This window comes from Ricinus communis, chromosome 6 (genome assembly GCF_019578655.1).
Source record: "Ricinus communis isolate WT05 ecotype wild-type chromosome 6, ASM1957865v1, whole genome shotgun sequence".
Classification (NCBI taxonomy): Eukaryota; Viridiplantae; Streptophyta; class Magnoliopsida; order Malpighiales; family Euphorbiaceae; genus Ricinus; species Ricinus communis.
The window spans coordinates 7222569-7239591 of record NC_063261.1 but is presented as its reverse complement, the minus strand read 5'-3'; the positions used below and the strand labels follow the sequence as shown (position 1 = coordinate 7239591).

General features: G+C 38.8%; 1 non-coding gene across 1 annotated transcript; it reads left to right on the top strand.

Moving 5' to 3' along the window:
- The first annotated feature begins 16534 nt into the window (after positions 1 to 16534).
- Positions 16535 to 16641, top strand: LOC112533735. Its single transcript, XR_003078070.1, has one exon. It is a non-coding gene; the product is annotated as a small nucleolar RNA R71 (small nucleolar RNA).
- The last annotated feature ends 382 nt before the right edge of the window (positions 16642 to 17023 follow it).

Genomic DNA, 17023 nt, shown 5'->3' with positions numbered 1-17023 from the left:
TTTTCACTAACAACAAAACCAAGAAACACAAGTTTGTTTGTGCAAAAATCACACTTAGCAAGGTTAGCATATAAAGAATTCTCACGCGAAACCATCACCACCATCCGAACATGTTCAACATGCTTACTAAAGCTCTTACTATAAATCAGAATATCATCAAAGTATACTACCATAAATTTACCAATATACGCACGCAAAACATGGTTCATTAGTCTCATAAAAGTACTTGGTGCGTTAGTTAAGCCAAAAGGCAAGACCAACCACTCATACAAACCAAATTTAGTTTTGAATGCTGTTTTCCACTCATCACCTATATTCATTCTAATTTGGTGATAGCCACTTCTCAAATCAATTTTAGTAAAAATAACACTTCCATGCAATTCATCTAACATATCATCTAGCCTAGGAATAAGATGACGATATTTAATGGTAATCTTGTTAATTGCACGACAATCAACACACATACGCCAAGACCCATCTTTCTTAGGGACTAACAAAACAGGAACAACACATGGGCTAAGACTTTCCCTAACATAACCTTTACTTAGTAGTTCCTCAACTTGGCGTTGCAGCTCTTTGGTCTCCTCGGGATTGACTCTATAGGCTGGTCTATTTGGAATGAATGACCCCAGCACAAAGTCAATTTGGTGCTCTATCCCCCTTAGTGATGGCAACCCACTAGGTAACTCCTCGGGAAACACATCGTCATATTCCTGCAAAACACTTACAAACACACTAGGAAGAGAAGAGTTAAGATTATTAGTGTTAAATAAAGTCTCTTTGTACATAAGTACAAGTACTTGCCTATTTTCACTCAAAGCCTTTCTCATGTCTCGCTCTTTAACTAAGAAACTCACTTTTTCTCGCTTGCCTCCCCTTTTTCTTGCGCCTTACTCGTTCTTTTGCTCACATTCTTGTGCAAACCCTCGCTAAACTCTCCTTTTACCACTCGTTGCTCTCGCCCCTCATTATTTTCCACACAACTCCCCTTTTGCTTGTGCACCTTCTTTTTTCATGTGCACTCTCACACTTTCTTTTTTCTTTCTCATATGCTTCCATTCGGTCCTTTACAACTTTTTGTAATTCACAAACTTCTTTAGGACTTAATGGTGCCAAAACATACGGTTTTCCATCCATTACAAGAGAATATGCATTGGTTCGACCATTATGAATTACAGATATATCATATAACCATAGTCTACCTAGCAACATATGACATGCTTGCATGGGAACAACATCACATAATACCTCATCATTATAATTCTTTACACTAAATGCAATCCGTACTTGCTTAGTAACTCTAATCCCACTTTGATCATTAAGCCATTGCAAGGTGTATGGCTTAGGATGCTTAATAGTTGGAAGTCTAAGTTTATCAACCATCATAGCACTAGCTACATTAGTACAACTACCCCCATCAATGATTAAACTACAATTAGCATCATGGTTTTGTACTTTACATGTAGTATGTAATATGTTTTCCCTTTGAGCATCATCATCAATAGGTTGTAAATTAAGAGCTCTAAAAGTTATAAGTACATTACTAACCTCACCCAATTGCACATCATCACAATCTTCCAACTCAGGCATGTCTAGGTAATCCTCCTCACCTGGTTCAGATTCTTCATCACTCTCAAAGACCACTTCACCACCTTGAATTGCCATGGTTTGCTTGTTTGGACATTGGGAAGATATATGCCCATACCCCAAACACTTGAAGCATTGCACTTTCTTTGATTTGAGGTCACTTTGCATCGTTGGTTTAGTGTTAACATCAAATTTAGGGGCTGGCTTGATGTCCTTTGATGCCTCACGACCCTTGTTAGGGGGCTGGTTGCTCCCTTTCCATGCGTTACTCCATTTTGAGCTAGGGGCAGCACTTCTGCTCTTGGTTTTTAATTGCTTTTCCACCTTTATGGCCATGTGCAATATGTCCTCCATCTCGACATAATGCTGCAATTCAATTGTATTAGCAATATCACGATTCAAACCATGCAGAAATCTTGCCATTGTGGCTTCCCTATCCTCATCTATATTGGCTATAATCATAGCTATCTCCATAGATTGCCAATACTCCTCAACACTCTTACTACCTTGTACTAAATTTTGTAACTTGTTGTACAAATCCCTTTGGTAGTGCGATGGCACAAACCTTTTACGCATAATGCGTTTAACCTCATCCCATGAACCAACTTCGTGTTCCTCATAACGCCTACGACCACTCACCAATTGATCCCACTAAATGGCAGCATAATCACAAAATTCAATAACAATAAGTTTAACCTTTTTAGACTCACTATAGTTATGACATTCAAAAACCCTTTCAACCTTCTTTTCCCACTCCAAATAAACTTCAGGGTCACTCTTACCATGGAAAGATGGTATTTTCATCTTAATGCTACCCAAATTAGTGTCAATTTTGGTTGGAGATTATGTCTAGACCCTTTAGACTCACTTTCTTGGTAATTATCAGAACCATCCCCTTTAGACGTTTTAGGCATATCATTCAATAACCTAGTTAATTTTTCATCTTGTTTTTGAAATTGTTTTGTCATATGTTCTACTACATCTCTCAATGTATAAGCTAAATTTTCCAAAGTCAATGATGGTTCAGATGACATGGTTAAACCAAAAGACTAGGAAAGAAAACAAAAAAAACGTGATCAAGTGTTATACTCTGGAGGCTTCTTATAGTCAAAGGCAAAACAAGAAAAGATCACTCCCTCACGTGTTTCACTCACAAAGAATTGAATTCCTTATAGAAATTAAATCAAATTGTTCTAGTAATCACAAGAACAAGTTTTTCACAACCTCTTAACGTTTATTAATTTTGAAGTTCAATAGAACACTCGTGAATCAATAAAATGAATTATAAGCGTGTGAATAAAACAAGCTTACAACTAATCGAACAAGACTCAATTAACCCAAAAGAAAAGCTTTTTAGGAGAATACAAACAAAATTACCCAAATTAGAATTTTAAGAATGACGAACAGCTCCAATCAATTAAAAGAATTGCGAAATGAATCAATCAAGAATCAATTCTTCAAGAACTTCCTAACACCAATGGTTAGGGTTAGTTTTCCGTTCCTTTCTTTTCTTTTTTTAAATCTGCCTTGGTATGCGGGTAGTAATGAAAATAGTATATATATATATATTTTTTTATGATGATGCGAACAGAAATTGAGATGAAATAGAAGACAGACTCTTAATTGAAAAGAAGGTAAACCAACTTACAAGTTTGGCTCTGATACCAAATGATACGAACTCGAACCAGATACATTCAAACACCAAGATAAGTAATGGTGAGAAAATCAAACTGATAAATGCTCTCCCTATTTAAGAGGAAGCACCCTTACCAATAAGTTCGAATTTGTCACCCCAAAATCTAACTTGAAAGTTTGCAATTGATTATGGAACTAACAAACTTAGCAATAAAACTACTAAGCCCTTTAGTTATAAATAGATGAAGAATGTTCAAACAACTTAAGAAACTAAAAAAAAGTTAATTGATTGATCAAACATGTAGATGTGAAACTAAATCAAACAAGTTAATTTAATCTCAAGAAATTCAATAAGGAACACATTAAGGAATAAGAGTTAACAACTCAAATAAAACTTCATTCAGAAATGTATATTGATCTTATGTGTTTTACCCGAAATACATAGCTCTATTTATAGAGTCTTGAAATGATTCTAACCCTAAAAAGGACTAAGAGAGAAGCAATAAAGAATCAAACCCTAAAAGAATTCTAATGTACGCCTGCCTCCTTCTCTAAGCATAAGTGGTGGCTGCCCTAGGGTTAGGTGAGACCTCCAATGCTTCTAGAAACCTTAATGTGCGGCCCAATGCTTCTAGAAACCCTAGGAAAACCTGTTGACTTTGATCCTTGATCTTTGACCTTGACCTTGTTCCATGACCAGAAGTTTAAGCTTCATTAATAGCAATTAATGTCACTATCTTCAAGGCGTTGTTATCTTCATTAAAAGCACCATCATTAGCCATCTTCAAAACATGCTCCAAGTAAGAATTTAAGGCTTGCTTGAACTTTTTACTCCTTGCTCGTGTCATTGGTCCTCCATAGGCTAGTGGATCCATGCTAGTTGACTTAGATGCATCCTTGGTTGCATCAAAGATAAAGTGAAATGAAAGGATTAACGAAAAACACCAGTTTTACCTGGCTTGATTGAAACTAAGAGATTCGTTCATTGCCTTCTTCCCACAATGATTCGATACAAGCAATAAGGGTCCATTCAAAAGAAAGAAAATCATTAACTACTCGATTAAAACAAAACTCAAGATAAGGACAGTAATAATGAACAGACTCAATCAATAAAGGAAATTAAAACAAGATAAAAACAGCAAAGACAAAATTGGTACCTGCACAAATCTACGATACCTACCCCACACTTATGAAAAACATTGTCCTCAGTGTGAACAAGGTAGGCACTCCAAAATAAAAGGAATAAAATACGTCAAATGAAGCTAATTATGGGAGTCCATAAAAGAAATTGGAAAACTAAGAGAAAAACAAGACAACAAAAAGAGATAAAAACTAGAAAGTCTACTAGATACTGCCCTTGATGTGTACTTTAACACTTCAAAATATGTTAGTCCTCAAAATTACGTACGAGCATCAAGTAGGCTAACTCCTGCAAAACTCAAGAATAAATAGAGAGTAGGCTTTTGGCGAGATGCGGTGAAATCCTAAGTTGCGCAAATCATCTAATGGTATTCAAAAATTCATGTAACCTCAACAAGTGATAAGCATCATACTACACATGTTTTCATGCTCGATTGTTTACATTTTTATGCATGATTATCCCGTTTTATGCTAGAATCACCTGTCTTTTGTTTCCTTTCTCGTTTCAAGTCATTTTCGAAGGACACCATCAATAATCGAGGGAAATACGTGTGATTACGGAACAAAATCCATCAAATTAGGTGAGAACTAGCACCCCGAGGGTTGAGCACGGCCTGGACTCCGACCGTGCTGAATTACCAAGAGGCTATCCCCAATTGTGCCATTTCAGCACGACTTCCGTAGCCACCACGGCCTCCACCACGGCCTGTGGTGGCTCAAAGACCGGGCATGGCTTGGAAGGAGTCGACCTGAGACTCCACAGATTGACCTTTGCACGGACTGCGGTGCTAAATCATCACAGCCTGGACTCCGGCCGTGCTGAATCATCACAGCCTGGACTCCGGCCATGCTGAATCAATTATATAGGCAATTTTGAGTTCTTTTAGAAAGAGAGGAGGAAAAAGAGTGACATAGAGCCCTGGCGGCTGGTTTGGTTTTTGCATAGTATTGAGTGCGAGAGAGAGTTGCGGGGAGTAAGAATCCCGGAATCACAAGGTTTCGAGTGCAAAACCGTAGTGGATGCAATTCAAGAGGCAGTTTGGGAGATTAATCAAAGTGTAGATCCAGATTTGGAGCTGTTCATCCAATTCGAGAGAAAAGGGTGTACATGTTTTATTTTCATTATTCTTTCATTGTAATTGATTTCCTAGATTGTTTTAAACATGAACATGTTTAGCTAGACTGATTTAATCCATTGGGATTTCTTTACTATGTTGGCTTGATATTATATTGTTGGATTGTTTGAGTTGGTTTTGTATTTTTCTTGTTTTCAGTATTAATAAGATTATGCATTATTCATGAGACGTTGTGAATTGTGATGTTTAGATTGCTTTATGAGATTGAGAAATCCGTTTGGCAATTGGAATTTTGAATAACAAGAACTCGTTAATAATCGCTTAGAGATAAGGATAATTAACTAGCCGGATTAAGAATTAACAAAGCTTAATAGAGGCGGATTAAAGCTTAATGCTAATTTAAGAATCAATCGTTAGGAAGAGATTCCAACTTTAGGTTATTAGGTTTAGGAATTCGGTTATCGAGAGAGAGAGAAACCGAATTCGGTTAAGAATTCGTCCACGGGTAGCATAATTAGACTCACTGATCCTTTATCTTTTGTTCGGTTGCCAACTAGTTTAGATTCCCTTTGGGTTTGTCTTGTCTTGATTATTTCATTTATCAATTACTCCTGCATCTCCCTCAGAACTTAGCTTGTAGTTAATAGTTAGTTTAGAAACTATCATCATCCATTTTAGGTTAATATAACAAAGAACAAAGAAGTAACTCTAGGCTTTCGCTTTCCCGAGGAATACGACCTTGATACTCGCCATTAGTGCTAGACTGCATCGATAGGTACACTGCCTTAGATTGTAGCTAACACGATTAGCAACCCATCAAGTTTTTGGCGCCGTTGCCGGGGAATGTTTGAAAACTAGAGTGAAATTTGCTATTTGTTAATTTAGCCATTTTTTTTTCTTTCTTATTATTTTATGATTTTTTTATTTGTTTAATTATTTTATTTTATTTGTACATATTTATTTAGTTTAAGTTTATGATTCAGATAGTGAATGATAAGGAGGTTCAATGCTAAATTCAAACTCTTTGTATGACACATTGGAAAATGGGATCATGAACTAAGAGAGTGCTAAAAATTGGGATGCTCGTGCATATTTAGATGCTCGAAATCATTTTGCAAGGCTACCGATCAACTCTCTTCTCCTATCCTTTCATCTCAAGTCTTTTGTGAATTTTATTGTGGTTTACATGTGTATAATGATTGTCCATTGTATAGTGATGTTGCTCATTGTTCTTATAGCGTGAGCGAATGTGAATTATAAGGAAGTTGGCCAAATGACTCGTATGGAAGCACCTACAATCAAGAGTGGAGCACTCATTCACCCTTTGGATGGAGCTTAGATGGCGAGAACCATTAGGAATTCAGCAACTACATCAAGAGCCCTAATCTTGCACCTTCAACTCAAGATGAAGAGTTAGTGTCGGAGAGCCGATGATGAGGTTCATGACAAGTCTTGAGGAAAGATTCCAACAAACGAGAGGGTACTTGAAGGTCAACAAGCCTCAATTAAGAACATAGAGCATCAAGTAGGCTTGATCTTTCGATTCTTAGCGGCGAACAATGGGGAACTCCATCAAACGCTCTGAATCAGAGGAGCATTTGAGCGCCATCACTTTGCGTTCAGGTGAAAATTTTTCTAGTTTATCTACTATGTTTGACGATAATGCTTCCCATGCGGGACGATTTCTTGAACATGGAGATAGAACCGGAAAAGGAAGAGGCAAACATAATCCTCCGAAAGACTACCAACTGGAATGTACGATTGATGATCTTTGAGTTGCAGTTAGAGGAATTGTTGGTAGATTTTCCACAAGTCCCTTCGATGATGGAAGATGAGCACGAGTTATCCAATGAAGAAGTCTTGGAGGAGTTCGAGTTTCTTCTAGCAAGTGAACCAAGCCAGGGACTGAAGAAAACCATCGACACTCCTGAAGAGATTGCCCAACCATCGATCCTTCCAATTGTTGAAACTCCAGCTTTCAAATTAGAAGAGCCCCTAGAGCATCATGACTACGTTCAATTATACGAGGAGCGAGTCTTGCCCATCATATTGGCAGCTTGCTTGATAGTCAGGAAGAGGAAATTGACGATTATCCCTCTAAGCGGATACTTGAAGACATTTTCTTGGAAGAAGGATGGATGGTCATCGATCACGCCCATTTGCCTTTCACCATGAGTCCAGCTAAGAAGACTCATCACATAAAAAAAGAAGCGCTTTTGGGAGGCACCCCAATTTTTATCTTTAATTTCTAATTTTTAACCTTTTTGTTTTGAAACATTTCATTAGTTTTAGTTTTCATATTTTCAGTTTCGATTTTATTTCTTTATTTTATTATTTTGATTCTCTGAGGAGGCACCGAATTTCCACAACATCGGCCCTCGATGGATGATCGTGATCCCCTAGATCTTTTTATTTTTCTGCATTTATTTACTTTATTTTTCATACATGTCATGCACTTGGATTGTATTGCCTTTGTTCTCTTAGTTGAGCATTCCATGCGGGGTATCCATAACATTTTACACTGAGGATAGTGTGTTCTTCAAGTGTGGGCTGCTTATGGGTAAACCTTAATCTCTCATATGGATTTTTAATATATCTGAAATTGCTATGGCTAGGTGTTGTGTATTTTTAGGGGATGTTAGGACACTGTGTTTTTATGCACTTGAGTATGCTATTTTTGAGCTGATTGATGACTTGATTTATAGAATTGTAGTTACTTTTCTTTGCTGTTCATTGTCCTTAGAAAATAATTTATGGTGTTTTACACATCAACCCTGCCGGGTTAAATCGGTGTTATTTAATTGTTTTTTTCGAATTGTCGAATTTTAACTTAGAACGTTGATAATATCATATGCATGTGTTTCTTAAGTAATGATTCAATTAATGATGTTGCGAACCAACTGCACCTAATACCACACCTGAAAGTGAGATTTTGAGCCAGTTGAGCATTCATTATACTTATGCTCTTTATATTTCTTGTTTGAGTGTGCATTGTACTTAACTTTGGTTCTAGAACTTGCTTTGTAATGCGTGTTGAGGTTACATGAATATTGTGAATACCATGAGATGATTTGGGCGATTTAGGATTCACCATATTTGACCAAAAGCCTATCACCTTATGTTTCCATTAGTTAGCCAGTTTTTGAGCCTTAACCTTTTCTTCATAATCTACACCTATACACTTCAATTATACCATTCTTTACATTTATCTTTCCTTTACCCTTATGCTGGAATTTCTTTCTGTGATTTATTCAACTTTATGTGGGATTAAAATGCTAGTTGCTATGTTGGTAAATTCACTAAATCTTTTTTATATTTTAAATGCTCCCTTTGATCCAATTTGTATTTGTTATTCTTTATGTTTATTCGAGTTGTATGCAGCGGTCGCTAATAAGCTGCTAGTTCATTATTATAAAAAAAAAAAAAAAACAAAAAAAAAGAAAAAAAAAGAAGAAAAAAAAAGAATATATAATAAACAAATCTCTTTAATTATTTATCTTTTTATTGGATTTAGAGCATTTGCGAGCGTTATTCTATGAAGTAGGGATTTTAGTGAATGATTCTTTTTGTGATCTTAGGCATTTAATCCTTTGAGCATATACTATTGTTTATCACACGAATTCCAGCACTTTCACACTTCTATCCAAATCTCCGTACCTTTACCTTAGCCCCATTTCAACCTTGGTAAAGACCCTTTGATTTTGGTATTTACTTATTCACAGTAGCGAAGATATGATTTATGAGCAAGCTTATGGTGAGCGGGTCTTGTGCATTTACTTTGAGGGATTTGTTATTCACCTAATATACACTTTGAGCGACTTGAGTGATCCCTGTGCGGCATTGGTTCATGATGTTTGTGTTGAGTTGTCATTTAAGTTACTCATGCATTAATATTATTTTCATTCTTTGTTAATGATTTGTAATTTGATTTATGATTGAGTATCCTTTGAGATATGTTGAATACTCTCTGTTGTGGACTAGGGGCATAAACTGAAAGGAATTGCTAACTGTAGTTTTATGGGGTGAGTTGTTAATTGCTTGAGGACAAGCAATAGCTTAAGTGTGGGGTAATTTGATAAGCATCATACTACACATGTTTTCATGCTCGATTGTTTACATTTTTATGCATGATTATCCCGTTTTATGCTAGAATCACCTGTCTTTTGTTTCCTTTCTCGTTTCAGGTCATTTTCGAAGGACACCATCAATAATCAAGGGAAATACGTGTGATTACGGACCAAAATCCATCAAATTGGGTGAGAACTAGCACCCCGAGGGTTGAGCACGGCCTGGACTCCGGCGGTGCTGAATTACCAAGAGGCTATCCCCAATTGTGCCATTTCCGCACGACTTCCGTAGCCACCACGGCCTCCAGCACGGCCTGTGGTGGCTCGATCTCGGGCACGGCTTGGAAGGAGTCGGCAACAGACTCCACAAATTTAGCACTGGACTCGTGGTGGTGAATCATCACGACTGGACTCCGTGGTCTTTGAATCATCATGACTGGACTTCGGACATGCTGAATCAATTATATAGGCAATTTTGAGTTCTTTTAGAAAGAGAGGAGGAAAAAGAGTGACATAGAGCCCACAGCTAGTTCGATTTTGCACGATTGAGTGCGAGAGAGAGTTCGCGGGGAGTAAGAATCCCGAAATCACAAGGTTCCGAGTGCAAAACCATAGTGGAAGCAATTCAAAAGGCGTTTGGGAGATTAATCAAAGTGTAGATCCAGTTTGGGTATTCATCCAATTCGAGAGAAAAGGGTGTACATGTTTTATTTTCATTATTTTTCATTGTAATTGATTTCCTAGATTGTTTTAAACATGAACATGTTTAGCTAGACTGATTTAATCCATTGGGATTTCTTTACTATGTTGGCTTGATATTATATTGTTGGATTGTTTGAGTTGGTTTTGTATTCTTCTTGTATTCAGTATTAATAAGATTATGCATTATTCATGAGACGTTGTGAATTATGATGTTTATATTGCTTTATGAGATTGAGAAATCCGTTTGGCAATTGGAATTTTGAATAACAAGAACTGGTTAATAATCGCTTAGAGATAAGGATAATTAACTAGCCGGATTAAGAATTAACAAAGCTTAATAGAGGCGGATTAAAGCTTAATGCTAATTTAAGAATCAATCGTTAGGAAGAGATTCCAACTTTAGGTTATTAGGTTTAGGAATTCGGTTATCTCGAGAGAGAAACCAAATTCGGTTAAGAATTCGTCCACGGGTAGCATAATTAGACTTACCGATCCTTTGTCTTTTGTTCGGTTGCCAACTAGTTTAGATTCCCTTTGGGTTTGTCTTCTTGTCTTGATTATTTCATTTATCAATTACTCCTGCATCTCCCTCAGAACTTAGCTTGTAGTTAATAGTTAGTTTAGAAATTATCATCATCCATTTTAGGTTAATATAACAAAGAACAAAGAAGTAACTCTGGGCTTTCGCTTTCCCGAGGAATACGACCTTGATACTCGCCATTAGTGCTAGACTGCATCGATAGGTACACTGCCTTAGATTGTAGCTAACACGATTAGCAACCCATCAACAAGCATTACAGAGCAAGTTCTAGAAATGAATGCTCAATTTTGTAAAGTCATGAGCATAATGTGCAATGGATGCTCAATTTTGTTCAAAAACTCACGTTTGAAATGGCCAAAATTTGCAATTGGTTCCCAGGCTTATCAATTGAATCATCACACAAATTGAATACGAGATTGGCATAATCAAAGTTCACAGTCAAAGGTTGTAAATTTACAAGGAACACAAGTAACACTGGTTTAACCTAGCCAAATTGACATATTGAATACAGTGCAATTGCTTCCAAGAACAAAAGATAGTGAGGGACAATCAAGTACCAGTGTGTGAATTAAGTCATTAATTATGAAAGAATAAACTAAACTTGAATGTCTTGAAAACCATAGATCCTAACATCCTAAGAATAATCCATTATCACTACCTTTAAACAAGTAAGGGATATAGCCACAAATACCTACCCCACACTTGAGTATAACACTGTCCACAATGTTAGAAAAATTAAAACTGGGTATAACACATAACCAACACATCATGATCATTGAAGATCATACTAAATGTACATATCAAGATGGCAAAGCAAAGTGTTCTACTAAAATAAATTAACATGGAAGGAAAAATGAAAGAAAATAACATAAAATTGAAAATGCAAAAAGAAAATAAAATAAAGTAAAATAAAATAAAGAAGGAAAATAAAAATGAAAAGGAAAAAAAAATAACACAAATTTTTTGTTTCACTGTTGGTAGTCTACCGAAGGCGCATCCTCACTGGCCGGATCTGCTGGAGGATGAAGAGTAGGGAAGTCGTTGAAGGAGGGGGTTGTGGTGGCAACACAGGGTCCATGAAGCATCCTGCTAGATCAAACTCCATATCATCGATGAACCGCTGATTTTATGCTCTGGTCTCCGCCATCTTTTTAATATGCCCCGCCATTAGGTCTGTTTGGGTGGCCTGCCTCTCTAGCCCATGCATAAGCTGTTGGAGCATATTGTTTAATCCCTGAAACTGTTCCCTAGTCTCCTCTTGAAACTGCCCAAACTCCTTTCTCTACTGCGCAAACTCAGTATAGTGCTACTGTTGTAAATTGCAGACTCGATCTAGTCAGTCAGCCAAAACACTAATATGAGCAATCCATGTCCCTGCAGAATAAGAAGATGAGGCTCTAGATGTAGGCACAAACACTCTAGCTGGGTTAGGAATCCTAACATCTGGAATCGCAGCCGACGGGTCTTTGGCTCCTCTAACTGCTGCCTCTCTAGCCTCCCTGACTATTGCGTTGACGAGCTTGTACTCTATGCCCTGTGGGTGTCGAGTAGCCATGATCATCTGCATGTTTATCATCTGTCTAATCCCTAGTGGTGTCATATCACCAATCTACGAAAGCACTGACAGACAGTAGTCCAATACATCCAGTCTCTTGGCTAACCTAGTAATATACGGGCTAAAACAACAGTGCATCTTCTTCTGGGCGTCTACTATAAATGAACGAATTTGACGAGCCAACAGATATCCCAAGTCAAGCTTCTTATGATGTTGCATAGCCTAGACGATGAAGACATTGGTTTATATTACCGCTCCAAAACTATCTCCCCTGCCTGTAATCATGTAAGCTAATAAAGTATTAAGATAACGGAGATGATCCGGAAGGCTAGACGCCTTAGACCTGCTGGGGTAGTATGATTCTGGCCTGAGTACCAATGAATCCCATATGGTGTCGTACGATATTGGGTTGATGTAGATGCATTCTTGATACTCCTCACCTGAGGTCTCCTACTCAGTACATAATCCCAAATGCATGCCGAATTGTGGAACTGACATTAAGAACTCCCTTCCCCCAAGTCTGAAGTAAACTGCATCAGGCTGATACCAGTTTTGTGATCTGTTGCTATAGAAAGAAGGTACTGAGGAATTCAATTGTAAGCTCGCAGTAGGTTGGCTCAATGATGTCGAAGAATCATGCGTATGGCAGAGTTTCAAACAGGGCACGCACATCTTGAGCCAATCCTACTCTTTCCAGGGAAACGAAGTCGATGCAACGTCCAGCCATCACTTGCTTCCATTTCATGACTTGGAACCGGCTCTCGTTATCTGCATTCCCAAATGTCCATAATGGATGACGACCAGGTGCGGGTGGATTCGTAGCTGGTGCTCTTCATACTCGGACTAGTTGTTATTGTGGCGGAGGTGCTGGTGCTGGTGCTGGTGCTGATAAAGGTGAAGTGGAGGAAGATGTTCCTTCGCCACGCGGGCGCTTGCTGGTAGCGGCGCGTTGCGGTTGCTTTTGACGTTATTGATCGTGGTCCCTCATATTGCCTAATGCAATGAATCATTAGTATTCAAACAAGAAATCAAGTTAATCATAAATTATACCGAAAATTAAACAGCATAATGGCTATAATTCGACTAATAGAAATCTTTAGACTTAACACTAAGACTAAAGCCTTAATCTCCTGCAGAAAACTAATTCACAATTACATTCCAGCCTACTTTATCGCTCACCAAATAAAGAAAACTTATGCTAACAATTGTTCATAATAAAATGTCATAAATAAACTTTATTGCTGCCAAACCCCACACTTATCATTTCATTAGTCGAATTCACATAAACATAGCAACTAGTTTTATCTAAATCTTAATTGAAGTCAAATTGAAGCAGTGTAACAAGTAAACTACCAAAGCATATCAAAATGTCTTAAATAAAATAAATGCATAAAAGAAAAATCAAATTTAATCAAATGAAAGCAAAAAGGCGAAGAGACTTACTTGAAGTTGTCGTGACAAGTAAGAAAAATCAAAGACAAAGAAGAAAACAACACCTTGGAGCTTAGAGAGGGAAAGATGGGAAAATTTTGAAAAGGATTGCTTTTATTGTCACGGGGGTCAGCACGGGCGAGGGCAAGGCTATGCTGGTCAGCACGGTCAGGACTCGGCCAGTGCTGAACCTTGAAGCCTCATTCTGGTGCCCATCTGTCACGGGTGAGGGCATGGCCGTGCTGCCCATGGTGCCTTCAGAAGTCGTGGTGGACTGCTGAATTTACCTTGTGCTTTATGTGCATCTCCATCACGAGTTGGGGCACGGGCGTGGTGACCGGCACGGCCTAGTGATGCAGCCTGTGGTGGCCTCAGAAGCCGTGGTGGACGACCGTTTTCCCAAATTCTATATGTGCATTTTTATCACGGGATTGACTCCGGCCGTGCTGATCAACACGGCCTGGTATTGCAGCCTATGATGCCCACGGACACCGTGGTGGACGGGTGAAGTCCGGGCTTTCCTTCGCCATCTCGAGTCACCGAGCTTTCTACCTGCATTTAACAGATATATGCACATATTTAGGCTGCAAATCAAGTAAAATAAATCAAACGGGGAAGTTTGTCTTCACCAATTACCAAAAATCTGACTTAAATTAGTCAAACCCTAGATTCATACAACTATTTTTAATTATTAAATAAGTGTTCTAACTACCATCAAGCATGCAAACGACTGACAAAATTAAAACGTTAATAAAACATAAAATTAAAATTTTGGGGTGCCTCCCAAAAAGCGCTTCTTTTTGGTCGAGTCGCTTAGCTGGACTCTGCAGCAGCATTCCTGCACCGTTGGCAAATTGAGAAGGTGGGCACATTGTAAGCTAGGGCCTGAGGCATATAACCGCAAGGAGGCGGTCCAATGTGTGCAGCAGATGGCCAAGGAGGTGCTCTCCATACCGAGTTGGGATGCCCAGTCATCCACTCCAAATCCTGTCTAGATGACCTGTCATAAATAAACTTGCAACTACCCTTCTCGGCTGTATCATAGCACGAAGTTTCAGATTGATACAAGTTGTTTTCTTTAAAGGAATAACACACATCAACAGGCAAAGAAACATGCAAAGCATCATCAATTAGTATATCCTTTGGTGGCTTATCACATGCAAAACCAATCCCGTTAATAGCGCAAATGGCGTGAACATGGTCGGCTGGAGAACTATCAAATGGGAGTAAACTGAAAGTAACACAGTCATCCCCTACATTAAGCTATAGTTTTCCCTCAAATATGTTTATTTTAGCTCTAGTCGTGGCAAGGAAAGGTCTCCCTAAAATCGAAGGCACACCATGCTCATTATCCATATCCATAACCACAAAGTCCACAGGAATTATGAATTTATCTACCTTGACAAGCACATTTTGTACAATTCCCCTAGGAAGCTTAACAGAATGATCAGCTAATTGAATGCACATCCTAGTGGGTTTTGCTTCGCCTAAACCTAGCTTATTGAACATACTCATGGGCATGACATTTATGCTAGCACCTAAATCAGCTAATGCATCATCAACACACAAGTTACCCAAAGTGCAAGGAATAGTAAAACTCCCTGGGTCATGACATTTCTCTGGTAACTTGCTCTGAAACACTGCTGAGCACTCTTCGTTGAGCTTAACATATGCTACCTCCTCCAGCTTGCTTTTGCTGCTAAGTATGTCCTTCAAGAACTTGGCATACTTCAGCATTTGCTTCAATACATCGACAAAAGGTAAGTTAATATGCAGTTGTCTATAAATATCCAAAAGCTTACTAAACTACTATTATGCTTCTACTTGCTTCAGTCTAGCAGGATAAGGAATCTTGGGTTGATACTCCTTGACTAGGATTGGTTGCACCTTTTGCCTCTCAGGTTCCTTAACCTTACTGCTCGCCTCATTCTGCACATCATTAGTGGAATTGTCAAAAACAGGCTTAGAAGGAGCTAAAACTAACTTACCCGAACACAAAGTGATGGCATTCACTTGCTCCATCGGGTTAGACTCAGTAGTGCTGGGGAGCGCTCCTTGTTGCCTTTCAGACAATATCTTAGAAATATGCTCAATCTGATTTTCCAAGTTCTGAATGGATGCTTGCTGATTTCTAAGAGCACTGTCGGTCTGCTGGAACATCGTCTCAGTCGACATGACAAACTTCATCATCGGCTCCTCTAAGTTAGATTTCTTCTCATTTCGGTGGAGGAGGCTCGATGGTCCGACTGCTACTATTGTGGTGGTACTGGTGCGATCTCCTGGCTTTAGTGGACCTTGGGCATTATTATTGCGCCAACTAAAATTGGGGTGATTTCTCCATCCGGGATTGTATGTGCTGCTATAAGGGTTGCTCTGATATCCGGGTGTATTCCGTATGTAATTAACCTGTTCATGGTCAGCAGAAACAATAGATGAAGTAGAGGGGCTAGCAAACATACTTCCCGTATTACAGTTTGCACCGTAGTGCGGGCCACCGCAAAACTCGTAGCTTATTTGGGCTGCTTGAACCGGCATCTGAAGCTGATCTAATTTCTTTGTCAAAAGCTCCACTTGAGCTGCCAAGGCTGTTGTGGAGTCTAACTGGTTGACCATTCCCTATTTGACCGGCTGACTCCTAGACGATTGCCACTAGTAGTTGTTCATGGCTATCTCCTCTATCAGGTTTTGCGCCTGCTCTAGGGTCTTGCTGTTCAAGGCTCCACCTGCTACAACGTCCACCATTTACCTAGTAGCAAGGTTCAAACCGCTATACAAGGTCTGAACCTACATCCATATTGGTAGACTGTGGTGTGGACAACATCTCAACAAGTCCTTGTACCTCTCCTAGGCATCGTACATGCTCTCATCATCCATCTGCACAAAAGAAGAAACGTCATTTCTCAATTTAGCAGTCTTAGCTGGAGGAAAAAATTTTCAGCCAAGGATTTCCAAGTAGTGATAGTGTTCGGTGGAAGGGACTACAGCCATCTCTTTGCTCTATCCGTTAAAGGAAATGAAAATAATCTCAGCCGGATGGCATCATCGATAGTTCCATTTATCTTGAACGTGTCGCGTATCTCCAAAAAGTTGGTTATATAGGCATTGGGATCCTCGCTTGGCAGCCCTCCAAACTGTACACTTTACTGTACCATCTGGATCACATTTGGCTTTATTTCGAAGTTGTTAGCTGCCACCGCCGGTCTGAGTATACTCGTCTGTGTCCCATCCAATGATGGTCTAGCAAACTCGTACATCGTTCTGTTGGCGTCCGCCGCGGCATTTCCATTGT